Below are 25,960 nucleotides of genomic sequence, written 5' to 3'. Positions count from 1 at the left end.
TTGGGTGGGTTGTGCAGGTGCTGGTTGGGTGGGTTGTGCAGGTGCTGGTTGGGTGGGTTGTACAGGTGACGACTGGGTGTGTTGTACAGGTGATGACTGGGTGTGTTTCGCAGGTGATGACTGGGTGGGTTGTGCAGGTGCTGACTTGGTGGGTTGTGCAGGTGCTGGTTGGCTAGGTTGTACATTGCTGGTTGGGTGGGCTCTATAGATGAGGATTGGGTGGGTGATACAGGAGCTGGTTGGGTGGGCTCTACAGGTGAGGATTGGGTGGATTGTGCAGGTGCTGCCTGGGTAGACTATGCAGGTGAGGATTGGCTGTGTCGTTCAGGTGCTATTCAAGTCAGACTCATGACTTGATGGGCTCAGTTATGAAATGATGCCTGAGTCCCTCCAGGACTGGTAAAGATTGGAAATTCTAGATGCTAGTGAGTAAAATGCAGTCAGTAGACCTCAACCTTACTCCACATTAAAATCACCCAAGGTGTGTTTAAAAATCCCCAGGCTCTTTATCCAGAGATGCAGGTTTAATTGGTCTTGGATGAATCCAAGATATCAGTGTATTTTTTAAGCACCAGGTGACATAATATAATGTGCTGCCAGGGTCAGGATCCAGAGGACCAAGACCAGGATGGGCTCAGACTCCACAGAGCCCCTTTGCTGTGGTCTGAGTAGCTATTCATGGGGTGAGGAGTAAAATTCTGTGTTGATGAAAAACAGAGTGGGCTAGAAGCCAGCACCCCGGGCTGGCCTCATGCTGCAGATACTTTTCACACTGTCAACCTCGCTGAATCTCACCTACCATAGGAGAAAATGGGGGTGGAAAAGCCGCTGAGATCAGCTTTTAACTCTATTCAAGCCTAAAACCTAATATATCCAGGTATTATGTTCCCTGAGCCGGGCTTATTGCATTATCTGGTTGGAAGGAAGAGTCACTTGCCTTTGTAGAAAGTTCCAGCTACCAGATTTCTATGATGAAATAATTCCCTGGCTTCATAGGGCGGTGCAAATCCTTTGAGAAAGGGACAGAGGGCATATTTCGTGACACACCTGAAGTTCATGAATTTGATTGAATTAATATCTTTATCAAGGTGAAATTTACGTAACATGAAATTAATCATTTTAAAGTGTAAAAGTCAATGGCAATTCATACATTCACAATGTTATGCAACCACAAGCTCCATTTAATTCCAAAATTTTTCCATCACCTTGTACCTATTGAAAGGTTGCTCCCTCTTCTCCACCCCATGCAAACACCAATCTGTGTTCTGCCTCTATGGATTTTCCAATTCTGAATTTGTAATATAAATGGACTCATGGAATATGTATCCTTTTATGAAGACGCGTCTGGCTTCTTTCACTTAGCATAATTTTTTCAAGGTTCATCCACATTCATTCCATTTGACTGGATTAATTTGTAAACAATGACCTAATCTCAAACACTTTAACTACTGTGTAAAATTGGACTGGCAATTCCATTTCATGAAAAACTCCAGGAAAAAAAAGTCTCCAACACATGGGGAAGGGGCTTCCCCTCCCCATCCTTGGTCTCTTGGTTAGCACCTTTGTGTATTTCTCTTTCTTCCCTCCACCTGCAACTTCCCAGTCTCTCTCTCTCCTCTCTAATCTCTCTCTCTCTCTCTCTTTCTTTCTCCCCCCACCTTCCCTCTGTCTTTCTCAGCTAATGGAGATTATTGGGAACTTAAGTTTGCTTTTAACTGACATTTTCAGGGATTGGGGCAAATGAAAGGTTCTTATGGGTTAAATTGTACTGCTGTGCTTCATTTCTTTACTTGAGAACCTGCCAGCACTTTCCCTCCAGCAGAAGCCAGCGGCGTGCCTCTTGGCCTCTCATTTGGTGAATTCCGTGCTAAGGGTCTCGCCTAGTAGTGGGCAGCTCCCTCAGCTCCATCACTGTGGGCCTCAGCTCCTCCTGCAGAACTCTCCTGCCAGCACCACCAGCTGCAGCTTCTTTTTTCACCAGCTCTCAAACTTCAGATCACTGTTCTGCCTGGTTTTCTTCCAGGACTGCTGGCTTCTCCCTGTCTGACCCTCCTGGTACTCCCCACCCCAAGGAGCCACTGTGCCTCGGGATCACAGTGGAGAGAAAGACAGTGGCTTCTGCCCTTACTCAGCCAGAGTGTCCAAAGAGGAGAAGGTGTCCTAGAATCCATCCATTCCTGCAAGTCCCCAAATCCCTGACCTGCAGGCTAAAGTCAGGACCAAGGCTGGGAGAAGCCTGGGATGGGGAGCCTCCATCACAACCCTCTCCCACGCCTCCCAGACTCTGTGGCTATGCTCACCTTGCCCTTTCCCAGTGCAGACTCTCTCCCGCACTGCTCGCAGGAATGTAAGGGGACTGTAAGAACCCGGGTAGAGGGGCAAGACTGTGTCTGGGAGAATAGGGGACTCAAACAGAGGGGCGCTGAAGTGGTAGGAATGGGGTAATAAGAGAGGAATGGTAGGTGGAGGCCCTATTGAGAAACTTGGACTTGTTCTTGTGGGCCATAGGGAGCTATTGAAGGTTACAAGCACAGCACTGATCTGATGAGAATGTTCATAGTAATAATGACATAGCAGCGGGGCGAGAGGTCAGCTCCCACCTGCATCCTTGCAAAGGATCCTCCCCATTGATCTTCTTGTTCCCACCCTTGGTCCTTCCATCTCTCTGTATTGCACCTGGTGAGCAGAGTGTGATGCGTGTCCTTTCCAGGCTGAGGATTTAACTGCTGACACGATATCATTCACAAGCTCACTGTTCCTCTGCCCTCTGGTCTGGCAGCATCAGCCCAGGTCTTTGAGTCACTATGATTGACAGGGCAGGATCCACTCCTCAACCCACCCAGGTTTCCTGTGACCTGGAGGTTGTGCAAGGCTCTTTGAACCTAAATCTGATCAGCACTGTCACATCCATGGAGATCCATGTTATTCAGCACATCTGCACAGATGCCCAGGCCACTTACCACACCTCTGTTGGCTGCCCACTCGCCCTCCTCTAGCACCCACCTTGCCCATTGTAGCATCTCCTGCCAAGTGCCCTAAGTTCCCCACACTGCCACCCCACCTCTGCTCTGCCTCTGCACCAGCAGTGCTGGCCTCCCTGCTGCTCTGGTGTTTGCATGTGATCTTCCCACTCTCTGGACCACTGTCCGCCAGAACAGCCTCCTGACCTACAAACCCACCTCCTTCAGACTTTTACCCAAAGCTTTTTTTAAGGCTTTCTCTGACCACCTTTATGAGTCTGAAAGGGATGAGTTACTCAACCACCGGGTCACAGGACACCTGGGTTGGTTGAGGAGTGGATCTACTCTGTCAATCATAGTGACTCAAAGACCTGACTGATGCTGCCAGACTAGAGGGCAGAGAAACAGTGAGCTTGTGAATGATCTCACATCAGCATTTAAATCCTCAGCCTGGAAGGGACACATCACACTCTGCTTACAAGTCTGTCTCACACTAATCACTGTCCCAATCACCCACAAGAGATACAGGAAGTGCAGTCCCACCACATCCTGGGTGCCTGGAGGTTTTAATGACTGCACTAATTGCAACCCACCCCTGCCTTCTGACACTCTTTCCCGCTTTATTTTTCATCATAGCCTTGTTTATAATCATATTCTGTGTATTTTAACAGCATTATTGATATGTAAGTTACATGCAATAAAATTCACCCATTTGCAGTTCACAGCTTAATGATTTTTACTACATTCATAGAGTTGTAAAACCATCACCACAACCCAGTTTTAGGACATTTCCAGCACCTCGAAAAATTCCCTTGAGCCCATCTGCAATATAATCCTCCCTCCCAGCCTCAGCCCAAGGAAATCATTGATCTGCTTTTTGTCTTCATAAATGTGTCTTTTCTGGGCATTGTTTATAAATGGAAGTATGCACTGTGTAGTGTTTTGCACTGGGCTTCTTTCATGTAGCATAAGGTTTTGAGGGTCATTCAGGTTCTTGTGTGAATCCGTGATCAGTGTGTTCCTTTGTAGCTGAGTAATACTTCCTTGTAGGGATGCACATTTGGTTTCTCCACTCGCACACTGGTGGACTTTCAGGTTGTTTTTTGTTTGGGATTATGATGAATGATGCTGCTGTGATCATTCACATGCATGCGTTTCTGTGAACATATGCTTTCATTTCTTTTGCTAGGTGGTATGGTAGGTTTATATTTAATTTTTAAGAAGCTGTCAAAATGTTTTCCAAAATCTCTGTACAATTTTACATTCCCACCACCTTACAATCCCACCTCATATATAAGGGTCCCAATGTTTCCACATCCTTACCAACACTTGCTACCTTTTTATTATAGCCATCCTGGTGGGCGTAAAGTGGTATTTTATCGGGGATTTGATTTGCATTGCTTAATCATTAATGATGTTGAATGTATTTTCCAGTGCTTATTAACCATTAGTATGTCTCTCTTTTTTTTGATACTGAGTTTTGCTCTCGTCACCCAGACAGGAGTGCAATGGTACGATCTCGGCTCACGGCCACTTCCGCCTCCTGGGTTCAAGTGATTCTCCTGCCTCAGCCTCTTAAGTAGCTGGCCATGTAGGCACCCACCACCATGCCCACGCTCTGTCTCTGTATTTTTAGCAGAGACAGAGTTTCACCATGTTGGCCAGGCTGGGCTCGTCTCAAACTCCTGACCTCAGGTGATCCACCCACCTCAGCCTCCAAAGTGGTGGGTTACAGGTGTGAACCAGAGCACCCAGCCCATTTATATATCTTCTTTGGTAACATGCCTATTTAGATTTTTTGTCCATTTTTAAATCAGGTTATCTGTCTTATTAAAGTTGTAAGAATGTTTACATATTCTAGATATAAATCTATTATCAGATACATAATTTGCCTATATTTTCTTCTAGTCTGTGGCTTGACTTTTAATTTTCTTAATGATGTGCTTAATTTTTAAAGTCTCAAAAATCTTAATTTTGTGGAAGTTCAGTTTTTCTATCTTTTCTTTTATGAATCATGATTTTGATATGGTGTCCAAGAGTCTGCCTAACCCAACATCACAAACACTTTCTCCTCTGTTTGTTTCTAGAAGTTGTATAGTTTTAGCATCTACATGTACAGCTAAGATCTATTTTGAGTTAATTTTTGTATATGGTGTGAGGTAAAGTAAAAGAGTTGTTTTGTTGTTTGTTTGGAGGGCTTTAGTGGTTGTTCTTGTTGCTCCTGCTGCTGTTTTGGTTATGGATTAGCCAATTGTCCCAGCACCATTTGTTAAAAGATTTTCCTTTCCCCGCTGAATTGCCCAGGCTCCTTTGGGAACTATCAACTGGCCACAAATATTGGGGTTTACTTCTGGATTCTCAGTTATATTCTATTGACCTGTAGACCTAGCCTTGTGCCTATACCATATTGATATATGATATATACCATACTATCTTGATTACTATAACTCTGGAGAAAATGCAAAAATAGGTAGTCTGTAACTTGATTCTTTTACAAAATTATTTTGCCTATTCTGGGCCCTTTGTGTTTTTATGTAAAATTTCAAATTAGCATGTCAATTTCTCCACTCCATAAAAGGCTTCTGAGATTTTGATATGAATCCCATTGAATTTGTAGATTCATTGGAAGAGAATTGCCGTCCTAGCAATATTGATTCTTTAACTTCATGAAAAAGAAATGTACTTCTAATTATTTATATTTTATTTATCTTCTCTCAGAAGTGTTTTCTGCATATCTTCACATCATTGTTTATTTCCAAATAGTTTATTCTTTTTGATACTATTGTTAATGGCGTTGTTTTCTTAATTTCATGTATGGATTTTTTGTTGATGATGTAGATATACAGTCGGTTTTTGCTATGTCCATCTTGTATCCTGAGACCTTAAAAAGCTTATTGGTTCTAGCAGTTATATATATATATATATATATATATATATATATATATTATTGTACTTTAGATTCTGGGGTACATGTGCAGATCATGCAGGATTTTTGCATAGGTACATACATGGTAATGTGGTTTGCTGCCTCCATCCCCCCATCACCTATATCTGGCATTTCTCCCCAAGTTATCCCTCCCCAACCTCCCTACCCTCTGCTGCCCCTTCCCTAGTCCCCCCACCAACAGACCCCAGTGTGTAGTTCTCCCCTCCCTGTGTCCAGGTATTCTCATTGTTCAACACCTGCCTATGTGTGAGAACATGCAGTGTTTGATTTTCTGTTCTTGTGTCAGTTTGCTGAGAATGATGGTTTCCAGATTCATCCATGTCCCTACAAAGGACACGAACTCATCATTTTTTTCTGGCTGCATAGTATTCCATGGTGTATATGTGCCACATTTTCCTTGTCCAGTCTATCATTGATGGGCATTGGGTTGGTTCCAGGTCTTTGCTATTATAAACAGTGCCACAATGAACATACATGTGCATGTGTCTTTATAATAGAATGATTTATGATCCTTTGTATATATACCCAGTAATGGGATTGCTGGGTCAAATGGAATTTCTATTTCTATGTCCTCAAGAAATCAACACACTGTCTTCCATAATGGTTGACCTAATTTACACTCCCACCAAGAGCGTTAAAGTGTTCCAATTTCTCAACATCCTCTCCAGCACCTGTTTTCTCCAGATTTTTTAATAATCACCATTCTAACTGGTGTGAGATGGTATCTCAATGCAGTTTTGATTTGCATTTCTCTAATGACCAGTGATGATGAGCATTTTTTCATATGTTTGTTGGCCTCATATATATCTTCTTTTGAAAAGTGTCTATTCATGTCCTTTGCTCACTTTTGAATGGGTTTGTTTTTCTGTCTTGTAAATCTGTTTTAGTTCTTTGTAGATTCTGGATATTAGCCTTTAGTCAAAGGGGTAGATTGCAGAAATGTTTTCCCATTCTGTTGGTTGCTGGTTCACTTTAATGATTGCTTCTTTTGCTGTACAGAAACTCTGGAGTTTAATTAGATCCCATTTGTCTTTTTTGGCTTTTATTGTCAATGCTTTTGGTGTTTCAGTCATGAAGTCTTTGCCTATGTCCTGAACGGTTTTGCTCAGGTTTTCTTCTAGGGTTTTTATGGTGTTAGGTTTTGTGTTTAAGTCTTTAATTATAGTGTAAGGTGACAGGAAAGGGTCCAATTTCTATTTTCTGCACCTGACTAGCCAGTTTTTCAAACACCATTTATTAAACATGGAATCCTTTCTCCATTGCTTGTTTTTGTCAGGTTTGTCAAAGATCAGATGGTTGTAGATGTGTGGCATTGCCTCCAATACCTCTGTTCTGTTCCATTGGTCTATATCTCTGTTTTGGTACCGGTACCATGCTACTTTGATTACTGTAGGCTTGTAGTATAGTTTGAAGTCAGATAGTGTGATGCCTCCAGCTTTGTTCTTTTTGCTTAGGATTGTCTTGGCTATGTGGGCTCTCTTTTTGTCCCATATGAAGTTTAAGGTGTTTTTTTCCAGTTCTTTGAAGAGGGTCATAGGTAGGTTGATAGGGATAGCATTGAATCTATAAATTACTTTGGACAGTATGGCCATTTTCACAATATTGATTCTTCCTAACCATAAGCATGGAATGTTTCTTCATCTGTTTGTGTCTTTTCTTATTTCCTTGAGCAGTAGTTCGTAGTTCTCCTTGAAGAGGTCCTTTACAACTTTTCTCAATTGTATTCCTAGATATTTTATTCTCTTTGTAGCAATTGTGAATGGGAGTTTGCTCTTTTGACTCTCTTTTAGTCTGTTATTGGTGCATAGGAATGTTTGTGATTTCTGCACATTGATTTTGTATTCTGAGACTTTGATGAAGTTGCTTATCAGTTTAAGGAGATTTTGGGCTGAGACGATGGGGCCTTCTAAATATATAATCATGTTGTCTGCAAATAGAGACAATTTGGCTTCCTCCTTTCCTAATTGAATACCCTTTATTTCTTTTTCTCACCCAATTGCTCTGGCTAGAACTTCCAATACTATATTGAATAGGAGTGGCGAGAGAGGGCATCCTTGTCTAGTGTCAGATTTCTAATGGAGTGCTTCCAGTTTTTGCCTATTCAGTATGATATTGGTTGTGGGTTTGTCGTAGATAGCTTTTATTATTTTGAGATACATTCCTTCAGTACCTAGTTTATTGAGAGTTTTTAGCATAAAGGGCTGTTGAATTTTGTCAAAGGCCTTCTCTGCATCTATTGAGATGATCATGTGGTTATTGTCTTTGGTTCTGTTTATGTGGTGGATTACGTTTATAGACTTCTGTGTGTTGAACCAGCCTTGCATCCCTGGGATGAAGTCTACTTGATCGTGATGGATAAGCTTTTTGATGTGCTGTTGTAATCAGTTTGCCAGTATTTTATTGAAAATTTTTGCATCTATTTTCACCAACTAATGGGCAAAACAACCAGCTAGCATCAAAATGGCAGGATCAAATTCACATATAACAATATTAGCCTTAAATGTAAGTGAGCTAAATGCCCCAATCAAAAGATACAGACTGGCAAATTGGATAAAGAGTCAAAACCCATCTGTGTGCTGTATTCAGAAAACCCATCTCATGTGCAAGGACACACATAGGCTAAAAATAAAGGGATGGAGGAAGATTTACCAAGCAAATAGAAAGAAAAAAAAAAAGGAGCAGTTGCAATCCTAGTCTCTGATAAAACATACTTTAAATCAACAAAGATCAAAAGAGACAAAGAAGGGCATTACATAATGGTAAAAGGATAAATGCAACAAGAAAACTAGCAATCCTAAATATATACGCATCCAATTCAGTAGCACCCAGACACATAAAGCAAGTCCTTAATGACCTACAAAGAGACTTAGACTCCCACACAATAATATGGGAGACTTTAACACTCCACTGTCAATATTAGACAGGTCAATGAGACAGAAAATTAACAAGGATATCCAGGACTTGAACTCAGATCTGGACCAAGTGGAACTAATAAACATCTACAGAAATCTCCACCCTAAATACACAGAATATATATTCTTCTCAGCACCACATTGCACCTACTCTAAAATTGATCACATAATTGAAAGTAAATCACCCCTTAGCAAATGCAAAAGAATGGAAATCATAACAAACAGCCTCTCAGACCACAGGGCAATCAAATTAGAACTCAGGATTAAGAAACTAACTCAGAACCACACAACTTCATGCAAACTGAACAACTGGCTCTTGATTGTTGACTGGATAAACAATGAAATGAAGACGGAAATAATGATGTTCTTCGAAACCAATGAGAATGAAGACACAAAGTACCAGAATCTCTGGGACACATTTAAAGCAGTGTCTAGAGGGAAATTTATAGCAATAAATGCCCACATGAGAAGTGAGAAAAGATCTAGAATCAACACCCTATCATCAAAATTGAAAAAGCTAGAGGAGCAAGATAAAAAATACTCGAAAGCTAGCAGAAGACAAGAAATAACTAAGATCAGAGCAGAACTGAAGCAGATAGAAACAAAAGAAACCCTTTAAAAAATCAATAAATCCAGGGGCTGGTTTTTTGAAAAGATCAACAAAGTAGACCACTAGCCAGATTAATAAAAAAGAAAAGAGTGAAGAATCAAATAGATGCAATAAAAAATGCTAAAAGGGATATCACCACCGATTCCACAGAAATACAAACCACCATCAGAGATTCTTATAAACAACTCTATGCACATAAACCAGTAAGCCTGGAAGAAATGGATAAATTCCTGGATACTTGCACCCTCCAAAGCCTAAACCAGGAAGAAGTTGAAACCCTGAATACACCAATAACAAGGGCTGAAATTGAGGCAGCAATTAACAGCCTACCAACCAAAAAAAGGCCAGATCCAGATGGGTTCACAGCAAAATTCTACCAGACATGTAAAGAAAAGCTGGTACCACTCCTTTTGAAACTATTCCAAACAATACAAAAAGAGGGAATCCTTCCCAAATCATTTTATGAGACCAATATCATACAGATACCAAAACCCAGCAGACACTCAACAAAAAAAAAGCAGTTTTTTAAATTAGTTCTTGTGATTATTTTCCAAATACAGTATTATATCCTCTGCAAATAAAAACAGGTTTCCTTCTTCCTTTGCAATCTGGCTTTAAATTTCTTTCTCTCTCTCTCTCTCTTCCTCTCCTTCCCTCTCCCTCTCCCTACCCTACTTTGTCCCTATTTCTCTGTCTATTGTGCTAGCTAGAATAATACAGTATAATGTTGACTAGAAGTGAAGAAAGTGGCCACTTCTGCCTTTGTACTTATTTTAAGGAGAAAGCATTAAGTATTTTTATGGTTACATATGATGTTGGTCTCTGGGTTTGTCATAGATACCTTTTAACACGTTCACTAATTTCCCTTCTACTCCTAGTTTGTTGAGAGTTGTTGTTTTTTTAAAATCATGAATAGCTATTGTAATTTTGTCAGATGCTTTTCTGCATCCATTGATGATTATATGAGTTTTGTCCTTTATTCTATTTATATTAATAAAACAAATAGATGTGTAATAGATGTACAACATTAATTGATGTTTTCAGGTTTCAAACTAATGTTCTATTCCTGGATAAATCCCATTGAGTCATGGTGTGTAATCCTTTATATATCTTGCTGAATTTACTTTGCTAATATTTTATTGAGCATTTTTATGTATGTTAATGAGGGATATTAGCCTTGTAGTTTTCTTTTTGTAGGATGTTTTCATCTAGATTTAATATCACTTTAATACTGGCCTCATAGAATGATTGGGAAGTTCTCTCCTCATTTTCTGAAAGATGTTGTGAAGTATTGGTGTTATGTCTATTTATATGTCTGTGGCAGGAAGTGAGTGCACGTGTATGTGTGTGATTAATTCTGTCTTCGTTGGCATAAGATTGTTCATAGTATTCCTTGATAAGTCTTTTTAATTTCAGTTGAGTTGATATTGTGTCCCCTCTTTCACTAGTGATTTTTTATTCTTGGTCAGTGCAGGCAAAGGCTTGTCCATTTTATTAATGTTTTCAACAAACTAATTTTTGGTTTCATTGATTTCCCCTCATGTTTAACTGCTTTCTAGTTCCTTGATTTTTTTATTTCTGCTCTAATCTTTATTATTTCTTTTCCTGCTCGATTTCAATTTAGTTTCTAATTTTTCTAGTTGTAACGTGAAAGCTTAGCTTATTGATTTGAGCTCTTATATTCTGATGTAGGTGTTTAAAGCTATTGATTTCCTTATAATCAGTGATTTTGCTGTATACTGTAAATATTGGCATATTATTTTTCATTTTCATTCCATTCAAAAGATATTCCAACTTCCCTTCTGATTTCCTGTGTGACATGTGGGTGATTTAATAGTGTGGTGTTTAACTTCCAAATATTTGAAGGCTTTCAAAATTTCTTTCTGTTGTTATTTTTAATTCAAAGATAGAGAATATACTTTGTATTATTTAAATTTTTTAATTGATCAGGACATGTTTTATGGCCTACCATAGGTCTCTTTTAGAGACTATTCTAAATGTAATTAAAAATAATGGATATTCTGCAGTCATTGTGAGGAATGCCCTAGGTATATTTATTGGGTCAAATTAGTTGATACTGTTGTTCAAGACATCTATATAGTTACTGATACTTGGTCTAGTTGTTCTGCCAATTATTGAGATTGGGATATGGAAATCTCCAACTTTAATCAGTTCTGTTTCTCCTGCAATATTTTCTGGTTTTGCTTTATGCATTTTGAATCTCCCATGTTATCTCCATACATTTATGATTGTTATAGCTTCCTAATACCTTCACTTTTTCATTGCTAACTCTTCCTTTTTTTCAGAATGTTTCTTTCTTTTTTTTTTCTTTTGAGACAGAGTTTTGCTCTTGTTGCCTAGGTGGAGTGCAATGGCACCATCTTGGCTCACCACAACGTCTGCCTCCCAGTTCAAGCAATTCTCCTGCCTCTGCCTCCCAAGTAGCTAGGGTTACAGACAAGATCCACCACGCCTGGCTAATTTTGTATTTTCAGTAAAGTCGGGGTTTCTCTGTGTTGGTCAGAGTGATCTCAAACTCCCGACCTCAGGTGATTCACCCACCTCAGCCTCCCAAAGTTCTGGGATTACAAGTGTGAACCACCTTGCCTGGCCAAGAATGTTTCTTTTCTTAATGTCTGTTTTATCATATATTAACATGACCAATTCCAGCTGTCTTATGGTTACTGTTGTGTGGCATATATTTTTCTATCCTTTTCCTTTTAACCAGTTTGTGTCTTTGAATCTATAAAGTATCTCTTATAGACAGCATACAATTGGATCTTGCTATTTTATGCAGATGGTCTTTGTACTTTGATTGAGGTATTTAGGCCATTCACATTTAATGTAATTATTGATGTTTCAATTTACATTTGTCTTTTTATCATTTGTTTTCTATATGCCTTCTCTTTTTTGTTCCTCTTTTTCTTTTACCATCTTCTTTTGTCTTAGCTATTTTCTAGTATGCTATTTTATTTTAATTTTTCTTTTTTTACTGTATTTTTAGTATTGTCTTAATGTTTACACTAGAGATTACAATATGCATTTTACCTTAATCTACTTCAGATTAATAATTCCAGTAAAATATAGAAACTTTTGCTCCAAAAAAGCTCCATTTTATCCATTTTCCTTTGTGCTATTATTGTTTTGGGCTTATCATACATAACATTTGTTTATATATGAAAAGCCCAAAATACACTGTTATAACTATGGCTTTATACATACTATGTCTTTAAAAGATGTTAAGAGGAAAAATAAATTTATGGGACCTTCATATTAACCCATGTGTTTACCATTTCCTGTGTTTTTCATTTATTCTTATGGATTCAAGTTACTGCATAGTGAAATTCCTTTCAGCTTAAAACATTTCAGCTTAAGGTTTTATAACGTAGATCTGCTAGCAAGGAATTCTCTCAGTCTTTGTTTATCTGGAAATATCTTTATTTTGCCTTCATTTTGAAGGATATATTTTTGGATATAGGATTCTTAGTTAACAGTTTTTATTTTTCTTTCAGCATTTTGAATATGTCCTCCCACTTCTGGCCTTCACTGTTTCAGATGAGAAGGCAACTGTTAATTGTGTCATTACTCCCTTTCATGTGACAAGACATTTTTCTTTTGCTGCTTCAGGATTTTCTCTTTGACTTTCAAGAGTTTGCCTCTAATGTGCTGAGGTGTAGATCTCTTTGTATTTATCCTGCTTGGGTTTATTTGAGCTTATTATAAATGAAAAATAAGCTTTTCATCAAATTTAGGAATTGTCAGTAATTATCATTTACAAATAGTTTTTCTGTCCCTTTCTCTTATGTCCCCTTCTGTCTGGGACTTGCATTACACATATGTTGGCATGCTTTATGTTGCTTTACAGGTCTCTGAAAGTCTTTTCTTTGCTCTTCAACTTTTTAAATTGTTTTGTGCTCTTCAGGTTTGATCATTTCTATAGCTCTGTGTTCACATTCACCCATTCTTTCTTCTTCCCCAAATCTTCTGTTGAGCTTCTCCAGCAAATTTTTATTTTAGTTATTGAATGTTCAACTCAATAATTTCCATTTGGTTTTAAATATTTTCTATCTCACTGAAATTCTCTATTTATTGATTTATTATTGTCCTATATCCCTGTAGTTCTTTAATCATGTTTCTTTAAATGTTCTGAACATATTCGCAATAGCTATTTCAAAATTTCTGTTAAATCCAAAATTTGGCAATACTCAGAGACAGTTTCTATTGACTATTTTCTACACATGAGTCACACTTTTCCTTAGTACATCTCTCTCTCTCTCTCTCTCTCTCTCTCTCTCTCTCTCTCTCTCTCTCTCTCTTTCGGTTGTTAGAAATTGGGCATTTTAAATACCATATTTTTATAACCCTGAATTCTGATTTTCTCACATGATTAATGTTGTTGCTCAATTGTTCATTTATTTAATAACTTGCCTGGCCTAAATCTGTGAAATCTGTCTCCCTCACAGAATGTAGCAACTAACATCTGTTATATTTGCCTTTATTCTTACTCATACCTTTAAACCTGCCTTCCTAGGGGTAACTCTTGTTTCTGTGTAATTTAGTAATCAGCCAATGATGAGACAGATGTCGTGTTCAAACCATGAGCCAGTAAGCCCTCTATTCTCTCCCAATAGATCTGGGCATGGGTGAGGAAATGCTCTCAAAGTTCAGGTTGTTTTCAAGAATTCCTTGGCTTTTACTTTCTGTTGGACATTTCATATCACTTCTGCACATGCCCTCAGTCTTAGGGTTGGCAAGAATATGTGGATACTCTGAGCCATCTTTGGTCTCCACTGCACGTGCATGCAGTCCAAGCCAGGAATATACTCGCCCTAACCTTTACTCTACCTCAGACTAATGGAGCACTGGTCCTCCCCATTCACTAGCTGCCAGTATTGTCAGTTTTACTGACATTCATAATTGAATGAGCAACTTTTGACTACATCAGCAAAATTACTGCTCCCCATGACATGCCCTATCCTGACAGAATCTATGTGAGGCCTGAGCTGAGAGAATTGGGATAGGAATCGCCCTAACAAACAGTACAACAGTGCAAAGCAGACTTGTTCTGTTTTACTCAAAGCCTAGCAGTTTTTCAAGCATACACACTTTTCTGATTGTTGCATGTCTTTGGTCAATTTCCAGAGTACAGAAATGGTTGTTTTATCAGTTTTTCAAACTTTATAGTTCTTTTGAGGGGAGATAATTTGCTGACTTCATCATTCAGCCATAGCTGGAAGTCCTGCTTTTTACTTTTTTATTTCAAGTTTCCCATATCCCCTTTCTTATTAGGATATAGGCAAGATCTTGCAGGCCTTATTGCCACTATCCCTTTGCTCATTATTTAAACACCACTAGCACCACCAGAATTAGGAAGGGAAGGTTAAAGTTAGAGCTGTTCGCACAGTGCCTAGAATTATGCCTGACTCATACTATATGCTTAATAGCTGTTTGTTGAATGAATAAATATTAAATATTATGGAGATAGGACTAATGGTGGTCAGGTGACCTTCCTGAGGGCTTGAGTCAGGAAGAATATAGAGGGCAAAGGAGGTTCAAGAGATATTGGGAAGAAAAAATGGACAACACTTGACAGTACCGGGCAGGGAAGGCACTCAGGTGTCTGGGGTTTCTAGCTGGGTAATGGGATGATTGATTTTGGTGGTACGAGGTAATCCTGCAGAAGCCAGGGCCCTTCAACATTAAGCTAAATACACACACACCCACACCCACACACACACACACACACCTGGCCCAGGAGTCAAAGAAACTGACCAAGCCTTCTTAGGAAGGTGGAACAATGGCAGGTCCAGCTGCTGCTTCATACTGATGAGGTGAATCCACTTACCAGCAGCAATATTTGTCTCCCAAATCCCCCAAGAATCTCCCCATGCCACAGACTAATAGGAAAGATACACAGAAGGGAATCCTGGGAAGTGTAATTCAGCCTAACCAAGTTACATTATAAAACAGTTACAAGACCTCATTTTGTAGTGTCTGTTAAGGGAAACCAACGGAAGATTGGAGGCCATTCTAAGATTCTAAGGGAATGGCTCTAGAAGGGATAGTGGATGAACAGAGGGAGAAGAAACAAGAGCAGGGAGAGCTACTAGGCAGGAGACTACTTAAGCAGCCCAAGGGAGAGCTTATGAGAATATAGGCAAAAACAGTGGTGGTAAAACACAACAGCATCTAAGACAATGGAATGCACAAGTGGCTAGCAGCATTTGTAAAGGAGGGAGAAAGAAGGTAAGTTGAGGCCAACCTACTGGTGTTGGCAGCTAGAACGGAGACATCTTTGTTGGGAGGGGAATGCAGGTGAAGGGATAGGTGAAGTGAGAATACTTTCTGCTTTTTCTTATTGACCCTTCCAGCAGGTGCTGTACTGTCTTCTTTTCATCTTGTCTCACTAACCCCAGCACCATCCATTCACCCATTCATCCATCCACAACCATCCATCCATCCACCACCCATCTATCCATCCATCTATTTGCCCATTTGCCACCCATTCATTCACCCACCCATCCACCATTTATCCATCCATCTACCCATCCATTCATACATTTACCCATCCATCCATCCATTTATATACCTACCAGTCATTCATCTACCCATCCATTTACCATTAATCTACCTACCCATCCTACCCATCTAGCATCCATCCACCTACGAATCCACCCATTCACCCACCTACCCATCTACTTTCATTCACCATTTATCCATTTTCTATTCATCCATCACTCATTTATTCACCGTCCATCCATCTATATACCTGTCAGCCATCTCTGTACAACAGCTCTGTGAGTGAAGAATAACACCTATTGCATGGCCTCACACAAGCAATAATTCATGGCTCCTTTCTACCCCTTGCCCCTCACCTCAACACGACAGTTGAAGCCTGTCTCCACCTGCAGCTTCAAAACTGTGGATGCCCAGGGCAGGGAATTCTCAGTGGCATTCATCTAAAGGCCTGTTTGGCTTCTGGGGAGATCAGCTTCTCAGATACTGGCCTGGCAGAGGTGGCAGAAATGTGTGTGCAGGCAGCTTTTCTGATTGTCCCAACCACCCACTCTGGCCCTTCACACTGGAGCTCTCAGGATGAGGCTAAAGTTCTGGACATTATGTGGAAGCTGCTCAGACTCCAGCCCTCCCTGAAATGTCCCCTGCCCACCCCAGTGTACTATTACAACTTGTTTCCTTTTGCTTTCACATCCTGATTGTATGAGTGGCTCTGCTTCCTGACCACTTTGCGCTGTCCCTTCTGACTTCCCTCTCAGCATCCTGGGTTGCATGCCAGTCAAGGTTTGGGCTTTGCCTGCCTAATTCATGGCCTCTTTGTGGTTACCTCAAGTGAGAGCTCCTCTCTGGTCTTCCACTGTCCTACCAGGGGTAATTACAGACACCGGTCTTCAGCCAGTACTGTTTGCCAGTAGTCATGGCTCTAAAGCTTGGACACACATCACACGTGTAGAGATATATCCCCTCCTCTCTAGGAGATCTTGGTCTGAAAAAGGGCAGGGCTCTGGTGCAGGGGGTACAAGGAGCAGCAAGAACCAGAAGGACCCTGATGCAGCCCAAGAGTTCAGGGCAGCGTCTCAGAGCAGGGGAAATCCCTGTTGGCTCTTGGAGCCTGGTCAGGAGCAGCCCAGTGGGCAGACTTCAGCAGGCATTCCCAGAAGGCCTTTCGGAAGAGCCATGCCACAAGCTGTAAGCTCCATCCTGCTCACCCTAGTCTCCCTGCACAAGAACCAAGTGTGGGACGCAGGTATGCAGACAGCATGGACGCAGGGCTGGGCTGGAAAGACCCAGCCACTCCGAATGTCTCCTTTATGCAGTGTCCCCACAGCTAACATGCCTTTATTGACAGCCACTGGGGAAATGCTAAGACTGTGCAGGGCAGAGGAGGAGGGAGCTGCAGAGGGAGAGGGAGCAGCCATGCCATTAACCCCTTTGCCACCATGCCTCTCCAGGACGTTCACCTGCACCTGGCAGCACAGGGCCTCTAGGAAATCAGTCTGAAGATGGAGATTTTCCTTATTCTTTCTTTAATGAAAAGAGAGATAGAGTAAGAACCTGATGCTACCACCAGACTAAAAACAATAATAAATCATAGCATTGAGATCCCCTGCACAGTTTACAACTCTCTTCAGTATCCACAGGGGTGATGTCATTTAATTCCTGTAGCTAGCTTGTGAGATATGAATGTTCCCATTTTACAGAGGAGAAAACTGAAGCTCAAAAGTACAGTCCTTCCTTCCTGTTTACCCAGCCAGAAAGTGGTCTAAATTTATGTTGCCCAACAGCAGAGCCTAAGACAAGGGCTTGGGTACAGGTGGTTTATTTGGGAGGTGATGCCAGGAAGATGCCAGGTGATGGGGCAAAGAGTGACACCAGGAAGGAGGAAAGGCTAGTGTGAGGAGCATAATGGAGGTTGCTGCTGTCCCAAGACTCATTTCCACAGGGGCTCTGGGAAGAGTGCAAACTGTCACCTGCCGTGAGCCCGGAAGGGGAGAGGATGGGGGTTACCCAGCCTGCTTTCTCCCTTGGCTGAGGGCCACCCCAGGGGTGTGGATGCCCTGCACTCTGGACTGTGTTTGTTAGCCCAGGGCTCCAGGGTCCCTGTGGCTTCAGAGAAAGGCCATTTTTGAGAGCCCGGAGCAGGAAGCCACCAGTGGGATCACCCAAGAGGGGATGCTTCACCACAGGTGTGGCTGAACTCAGAGCTGGCCAAGGGGCTAGGACAGGTCACAGGGCACCCAAAGCTGTGCTGCAAGCTATGACCTAAACCCTAGGCATTTTTCTCTTGCCAACGTTGGAGGAGTGTGGAAACTGGTCAAACTTGGTGAGACAGGGAGTTGGGGTCCAGGGAAATACCAGGCCCAGTGCGGAAGTGGGGGTGGGGGTGACAAGAGACAGAGGCCCAGAAACAAGTTGAAGTGCTCCATTCATGGTGACCCCAGAAGGAGCCCTGCCTCCAAGAGCCCCCCACCGGTGCTGAAATTCCCTTGTTCACACTGAGGGAGAGGAAGGGTAGGTACAGGAGTTTGCTCTGGCTGCTGTGACAAAGTACCTCGGGCCTCGGGGCTTTCACAGCACATGTGTATTTCCTCCCATTCTGGATGCTGGAAGTCTTAGATCAAGGTATCAGCAGGCTTTTTTCTCCTCTCTCCTTGGCTTGTAAATATCACCTTCTCCCTGTGTCTTCACACAGTCTGTGTCTGTGTCCTTATCTCCTCTGCTTATAAGAACTCCAGTCATATTGAACTAGAGCCCACCCTAATGGCCTCATTTTAGCTTAATCACTTATTTTAACTTCGAGCTTTAAATGCACTATCTGCCAATGCAGCCACTTTCTGTATGGGGCAGTGGGGGTTAGGATTCAGCATGGACTGGGGTGGGGGGACACAGTTCGGCCCTCTTGCTTTCCTGGGCTCAGAGCTGTCAGCCCTGAGGAGCAGAGGAGAGTCTATGCCAAGGAAGAGGCCGGGCAGAGGCTCAGAGAATGTCTAGACAGATGATCTGCCAGCCACACTGCCCTCCAGGGAGTCCAGTGGAAGCCCAGGCTCACCCACCCCAGACACAGAACCAAATAAAGGCTGAGTCAGCAGCTTTTCTTAGAGACCTAGTTTCCTACAATGGTTTCTGTTTCTGCACATCTGGGAGAAATGATTTGACTCTGGGAATGGTTGTGAGATGGGCAAACCACAGTGCAGGCTCACTGCCCTATGCACCCCACAGCTTACCCTCTCCTGTGGCCGAGCTCTATGGTGGCAAAGCACTTTTCCCTATAGGCTAGATCAGGAAGCAGACGATCTGAAGTTTACTCTCTTGCCAAAGGCTCACAACTAGCTAGTGGCAGACAGGACTCAACTCAGAGCTGACCCATCTCTAGTGCTCATTCATAGCAGTACCTCTGCTTTTAGGGGCAGTGATTGCACCCTTTGGCTGTTGCCATCAAATACCCCACCCAAATCTGAATGCACCCATTCAGCGACCCATGATACTACTGAGCTACTAGTGCAAACTGGTTTCTCTCAACAGGTAAGCTGGCTGGCAGATAACACCTTCTGCCAGTTACCATAGGAACAAGGGCAGGAGGAAGCAGCATCTGGTGGCCAGGAAGAAGGTGGGGATGAACATAGGGCATAGATGCCCATGGCGTCAACTCTCAGACACCTGCCCTGGAGACTTCCAGGAGTCAGGGCACCCTGCAGCCAGCTTGGCCTAGTGTTCAGTTAGGAAAGGCTCTCCCTCCTCCCATGCCCAGCCCTCTGCTCACTACTCCTCTTAGCCCCATGGAATGACCCTGTCCCTATTAACATGTCCACCTTGTTCTACAGATGGATTTCAACAGGGATTTTCTTGTGGAAAGTTCACAGGAAAACCAAGCCCTCCCTCCCTGCTGCTGGCATCATTTTCCCACTTCTGAAAATGTAAAAACGATCTAGAGAAAGCCAGGCCTAGGTATGGATCCAGATTCTATCAGCTGCTTACTCTGTGCCCTTACTCAAGTGATATAATCTCTCTGCTTCAGTTCCTCATTATAATAGTGAGACCATAATAGACCATATCTCACCGGAATGTAATAAGAAAATAAGAATTACATGTCTAATTGAAAGCATAGAGTTCAAGGAAAGGCACAGGGTAATCCCTGAATAAGTGGGAACTCCCTTGCAGACAAACAATCAGATGCCACTGTTAATCTCTGGCTAGAAATGGCTATCTTTGGGAATTTTTGAAAACCAAGTGGAATGATGGAGACACTGGACACAGGGACTCTATATTTGGGGACTTCTCCCAGTTTTACTTCTCCAGTGTGAAGTCAATGCAAGCCTTAGACTGGGCAGCTGGGAGTCTCAGAGGAAGGTAGACTGTCTGCAGAAATGAGAGCTGACTGGGGCCATTAAAGGTGTACAGGCTTGGGAAATGATCTCAAAGGTTTCCTAAAGGTTGATAATTTATTCGGTCGCTCAGCAAACATGAGTTGTGCCAGGCACTGCTCTAGGCACTGAAATACAACAGGCAACACAATTGGCAAAAACCCTTACCTTCTGGAGCTCAGGCTCATGTCATAGCATCCAATGGAAAGGGCTGACATCTTCCATGTGGGTCACATGCCTCTGGCAGGTGACTCAGGATCTTCCAGGGATAGATGGAGGAAAAGAATAGTCAGCATTGTGCAGCAGTGATGAAAATGGAAAGACTCTGGCTCTGATTTCATCTCTGACATGTGAAAACTTAGACGTTTTCACTCTCACCTTTACAACAAGGAAAAAGCTGAGCAAAATTAAAATCAGTGATTTGGTGTCTGGTATCTGCAGACACAGCAAATATTAAAGACAGCACAGCTCCTAGCCAGGGTGGTTTTGGGAACACCACCCAATTTGCCATTGATGTTAGAAGTCAGGCTGGTCTTGTGAAGGACTGTGTGCCGCTAAACTTGCAGTTGGCCAGCTCCAGGCAGTGACAGACAACAAACCACAGACCAACGCAGGATAAAAACAAAATATATGTAGGTTTTAGGTATATCACATTCAAAATGCAGAAACAAAAGACAGAGAAAATCTTAAAAGAAGCCAGGGGCATGGGGACCACCTTTCCTTTACAAGAACAAGGATAGGAATTACATCAAACTTCACAACAGAAGCCATGCAAACAAGTGGAGAGTGAAGTGAAATATTTCAACTGTTGAAATAAAAATATGTTTAATAGTTTGAATATTGAAAATGTTGAAGTAAAACTCCCCCCCAATATAGGATGGCATACCCAGTGAAATTTTTATTCAAAAGTGAAGGCTAATAGGAAGGAATGAAATAATGTCTTTTGCAGCAACTTGGCTGAAGCTGGAGGCCGTTATTCTAAGTGAAGTAACGCAGGAATGGAAATGCAAATATCGTATGTTCTCACTGCTAAGTAGGAGCTAAGCTATGAGGATGCAAAGGCATAAGAATTATATAATGGGCTTTGGGGACACGGTGGGGAAAGCTGAGGGGGGTTCAGGGACGAAGAGTATAGTGTTCACTGCTCGAGTGACAGGTACACTAAAATCTCAGAATTCACCACTATAGAATTTATCCATGTAACCAAAAACCATCTGCACCCCAAAACTATTGAAATAGAAAAATAATTTTCATTGTAAAGAAAAAAAAAAAAGTAAGACTAAAGGCTTTCCCGGACAAACAAAAACCAAGGGTATTCACTGCTTGTCCTATAAGAAACGTTAAAATAAGTTCTTCAGAAAGAAAGAAAATAATGGGTGAGAAACAGATCTACATAAAGAAAGAGCATCAAAGAAGGAATAAATGAAAGTAAAACAAAGTCTTCATTTTTCTTATTCTTAATTGATCTAATAGGTAACGGTTTGTCCAAGTAACAATAACAACAATGTGTTGGGTGGCTATAACACGTAGATAACCTAAGTGAATGTCAGTAATATTATAAGGAACAGGAAGGAGGAATTGGGAATACTGTTATAAGGAACCTGCACTGTTTTTTAAGTAGTAGTGTTATTTGAGAGTGGACTCAGATTAGCTATAAATACATATTGCAAAATCTAGGGCAATAAGAAAATATTTTTAAGAAGTATAATTGATATTCCAAGAAGAAATATATCATTTTAATTGGCTTATAACTATTAAAAAAGTTAAATAAATAACAATTTTCCAACAAAGTAAGCAGCAGTTTCCCTGATGTATCCTACCAAACATTTAAGGAAGAAATTAGATCAATTCTCTGTATCTTCCAGAATATAAAAGTGGAGGGAACACTTTCTAACTCATTCTGTGAGGCTAGCAGTACCCTAATACCCAAACCAGATAAAGACAAGAAAGAAAGCTACACGTCAGTATCTTTTATGAAAATAGATGTAAAATTCCTCAATGAAATATTAGCAAATTTAATCCAATAATGTATAAAAAGAATTATACACCACAAGCAAGTACAGTTTGTTCCAGATATGGAAGGCTGGTTGAACACTCAAAAAACTATTATGTGGTAGTTAATATGTGAAAAACAATGTGGTAACCCACCACATCAACAGGCTGAAGAAAAATCATATAATCATATGAATCAATGCAGAAAAAACATTTGACAAAACCTAGCATTCATTCGTGATAAAAACTTTTAGCAAACTATAAATAGAGGGAACTTCCTCAACTTGATAAAGACCACCCACAAAAACCCGACAGCAAAATTTATACTTAGTGATGAGAAACTGGATGTTCTCCCCCTATGTTGAGACCAAGGTAAGGATGTCCTCTTTCACCACTCTTAGTCAACATTGTACCAGAAGTCCTAGCAAATGCAATAAGGCAAGAGAAGGCAACCGTATATATACAGAATGGAGGAAGAAATAAAATTGCCTTTATTCACAGAAGACAGGATTGTATATGCAGAAAATTCCATAAAATTGATGAGAAAAACTCTTGCAACTTGTAAATGATTATAGCAAGTCACAGAATATAAGGTTAATGTCCAAAAGTCAATTGCCTTTTTTATACCAACAATGAACAGCTGGAATTTGAAAGTAAAAGCATTATACCATTTACACTGGCATAAACTTGAAACATTTATAAATCTAACAAATTATGTACATAATCTTTATGCGGAAAAGTATAAAACTGATTAATGAAATCTAAGAAAATCTAAATAAATAGAGAGACATTCCACTTTCATGATTGGAAGATTCAATATTGTTAAGATGTCACTTTTCTCTAACTTGGTATATAGACTCAGCACAATCCCAATCAAGCTATTTCATGCTTTTCCATATACCAGCAATGAACAATTGAAAGTTGAAATCAATTTTTTAAATCTGTCCTTTAAAATAGCACCAAAAGAATAAAATATTTAGTTAGAAATCTAACAAAACAGGGATAGAATCTATTGCAGAAAACTACAAAACATTGATAGAAAAAAATAAGAATAAAATAAATGGAAAGCAATTATGTGTTTATGAATTGAAAGATTCCATATTATTTAAAAGTCAATTATTCCCAACCCAATCTATATAGATTCAGTGAATTTTCAATCCAAATCCTAGCAAGCTATTTTATAGGTATTGGCACACTGATTCTAAAATTTATATGGAAAGGCAAAAAACTCTAGAATAGCCAACACAGAAATGACAGGAAGCACACAACCTAAATTCAAGACAACTCTAAAGTTACAGTAAACAAAACAGGGTGATATGAGCAAAAGGATAGATACGCGGAAGAATGGATTCAAATAGAGAAATAGACCCACACAAATGCAGCTAACTGACCTTTGATAAGAAGTCAAGGTAACTCAATGGAAAAAGGATAGGCCTTACAACTTTTACAAAAATCAACTCAGAATGGATGGTAGACCTAAATGCAAACATACAAAATATGCAGTTTCTAGAAAAAAAACAGTAGAAAATCTAGATGACCTTGGGATTGACACCCATGCAGAGGGCAGGAAGCAGGAGTGAGCAAAAGGCGAAATCAGACTGCAATGCAGGCACAGCAGCAGCCTCGGTAGACTCCATGCTTAGCTCTGAGGCTTGGCTGGCCTCTCAGGGCTGTCCTCAGTTGGGGCAAGAAGGCAAGGCCTCTATACTCCCATAATTACCAGCCATTGGTGTGGCTATCCCTAGAAAGGGAGTGTGTCTCTGAGAAATTGCCAGTGGAAGCAAAGGCTGAAAGGCCTAGGTGTCAGCAGCTGGAAGCTAGTCCTGGGCCATCTGGATAGCACAACAGAGCCCATTCCAGGTGTCTCTAGATTTTTACTGTTACACATAATACTATGAATGCACTTTTCCCTGCAAGATAAACTCCCAGGAGCAAAATCATGGGTCAGGAGTGTGCACTGTGTTCTTCCCTTAGTCACAGCAGTGGCCACCACTGCATCTTGAGGATGGTGGCCTCTCTCAGCTCGGACTCCGCAGGTTGATGGATGGGAAGGCAAGCTTTGCTCTCCTTTGCTGTGAGACATGTCACTGTGGTCCCATGTCCTATCTGCAACAAAGACAATGATTCCAAGGGACCACCTGGAAAATGGGAAGGAGTTTAGGTCCATTTTGTGATGAAATCCTGTTGGTTTAATATGCTTTGACTATATTGCTGAGGCCATGACTCAATGACTTTCAAAAAGTTCATATCCTTTAAATTGGCTAACAGGGGAAATGCCTTGAAAGCAGATTTCTGGACCTATGGAGAGGTTTGGTGCCTCAAGGTGGTGGGGTAGAGCCAACAGAGCACGCCGTCAACTCCATCATGTAGGTACCATATGGTGGACATCTGTACCCACATCCTTGCCATGGAAACAGACAGGGGCCACCTGGTGTTACTCAACCCAGCAGGCTTAGCCACCTGCTAGCCAGTGACCTTGCACACACTGGTTCTGAGACTCACTTTTCTCTTAAAACAAGAATTAACAAGACATTTTGGGAGGCCATGTGTGTGAACCAAGATATTAGGGCCCGGTGCGCGATAGATGCTCAGCAAATGGCAACAGCTAAAACAAGGACTGTAACACCTGCACTAACGGTAGACCTTCCACCAGGCACAGCGTGCTCCTGGCCACATCAGGGCTGGCTCTGAGACTGCATGAGTGCAGAACTGGAAGTCAGGGCCATCCTGAACAGAGGGTGGTTGGTCAGGCACCCTGAGGACTCCCAAGATAGACTCACTCACCCACTGCAAGGAAGAGAAGGAGGCCAAATGTCTGTCCCTGTGCTGCCAGCTGTGGCCATTGCCCTCCTTTCTTTGAGTCCCAGAGCACTGCATTCATACTTTTTACTTGGGACTTATCCTTTAAGCAACTCCTGTGCAGGGTCAGGAGCCAAAGTATAGACAGTGCCTTTCTACAAATGACAAAGATGTCCCTTTCTCCAAGCTGAGCCAGACTCACACCAGACCCTGTAGCTCATCCAGTAGAGCACCTGGTGGCCTGAATTAAGTGCCCATGCACCTCAGCCAGCCACAATGGAGGTAGGGCCCAAAGTGCACCTCACCCAGGGGCCCTGACAATGCATGCCTCACGTTATCAGTTGGGATCTTCTATAAAGCCCTTGGAATATCAGAGGAGACTGGAATTCAAAATTAAAGGCTTGACCAGAGGAGCAAGATGCTGTGGGCACAAGCCCAAGCTTCCCAGTGCCCTGCCCTGTGCAGTCATGTGTGCCCACTCAGCGTGGAATACCTGCTCTCTCCCAAACTCTGTCCTGGCTGCTGGCCCAGATGGGAATGGGACAAGCCCTGCCCACCATGCCTTGCACCTAGAGTGAGGACAGACATCCTTGGACATCTGTCTTTCCCTCTCTGATTCTCAAATATCAGCTGGATGTCAAACAGTTCAATTCAACTCAATTCAATTCAGTTCAATTCAATTCAATTCTGACATTAAGTCTCCAGAGCTAGCGAAGATCCACTGGTCAGGGCTCCATTCCACAGGACCTCCCCAACTTCAGATGCCTATCGCAAATTGGTACCCAGGCCACCCACACTCTGTCCTAGATAGTTATGCATTAATAGGTTCCCACAACCTCTCCTCAGGTTTGATAATTCACTAG

The 25,960-nt window shown here is 41.5% G+C and overlaps 1 protein-coding gene across 5 annotated transcripts in view; it reads left to right on the top strand.

The window, feature by feature from the left end:
* The window catches only part of ARHGAP22 (Rho GTPase activating protein 22), a 214,178-nt gene that overhangs the window by 4,330 nt on the left and 183,888 nt on the right, over positions 1–25,960 (top strand). The gene's annotated exons all lie outside the window — the stretch shown is intronic.

The sequence above is a fragment of the Sapajus apella genome, unplaced genomic scaffold (genome assembly GCF_009761245.1).
Source record: "Sapajus apella isolate SASKATOON/1434 unplaced genomic scaffold, GSC_monkey_1.0 scaffold161, whole genome shotgun sequence".
In the NCBI taxonomy this organism is placed as follows: domain Eukaryota; kingdom Metazoa; phylum Chordata; class Mammalia; order Primates; family Cebidae; genus Sapajus; species Sapajus apella.
This window is presented reverse-complemented; position numbering and strand designations above follow the sequence as displayed.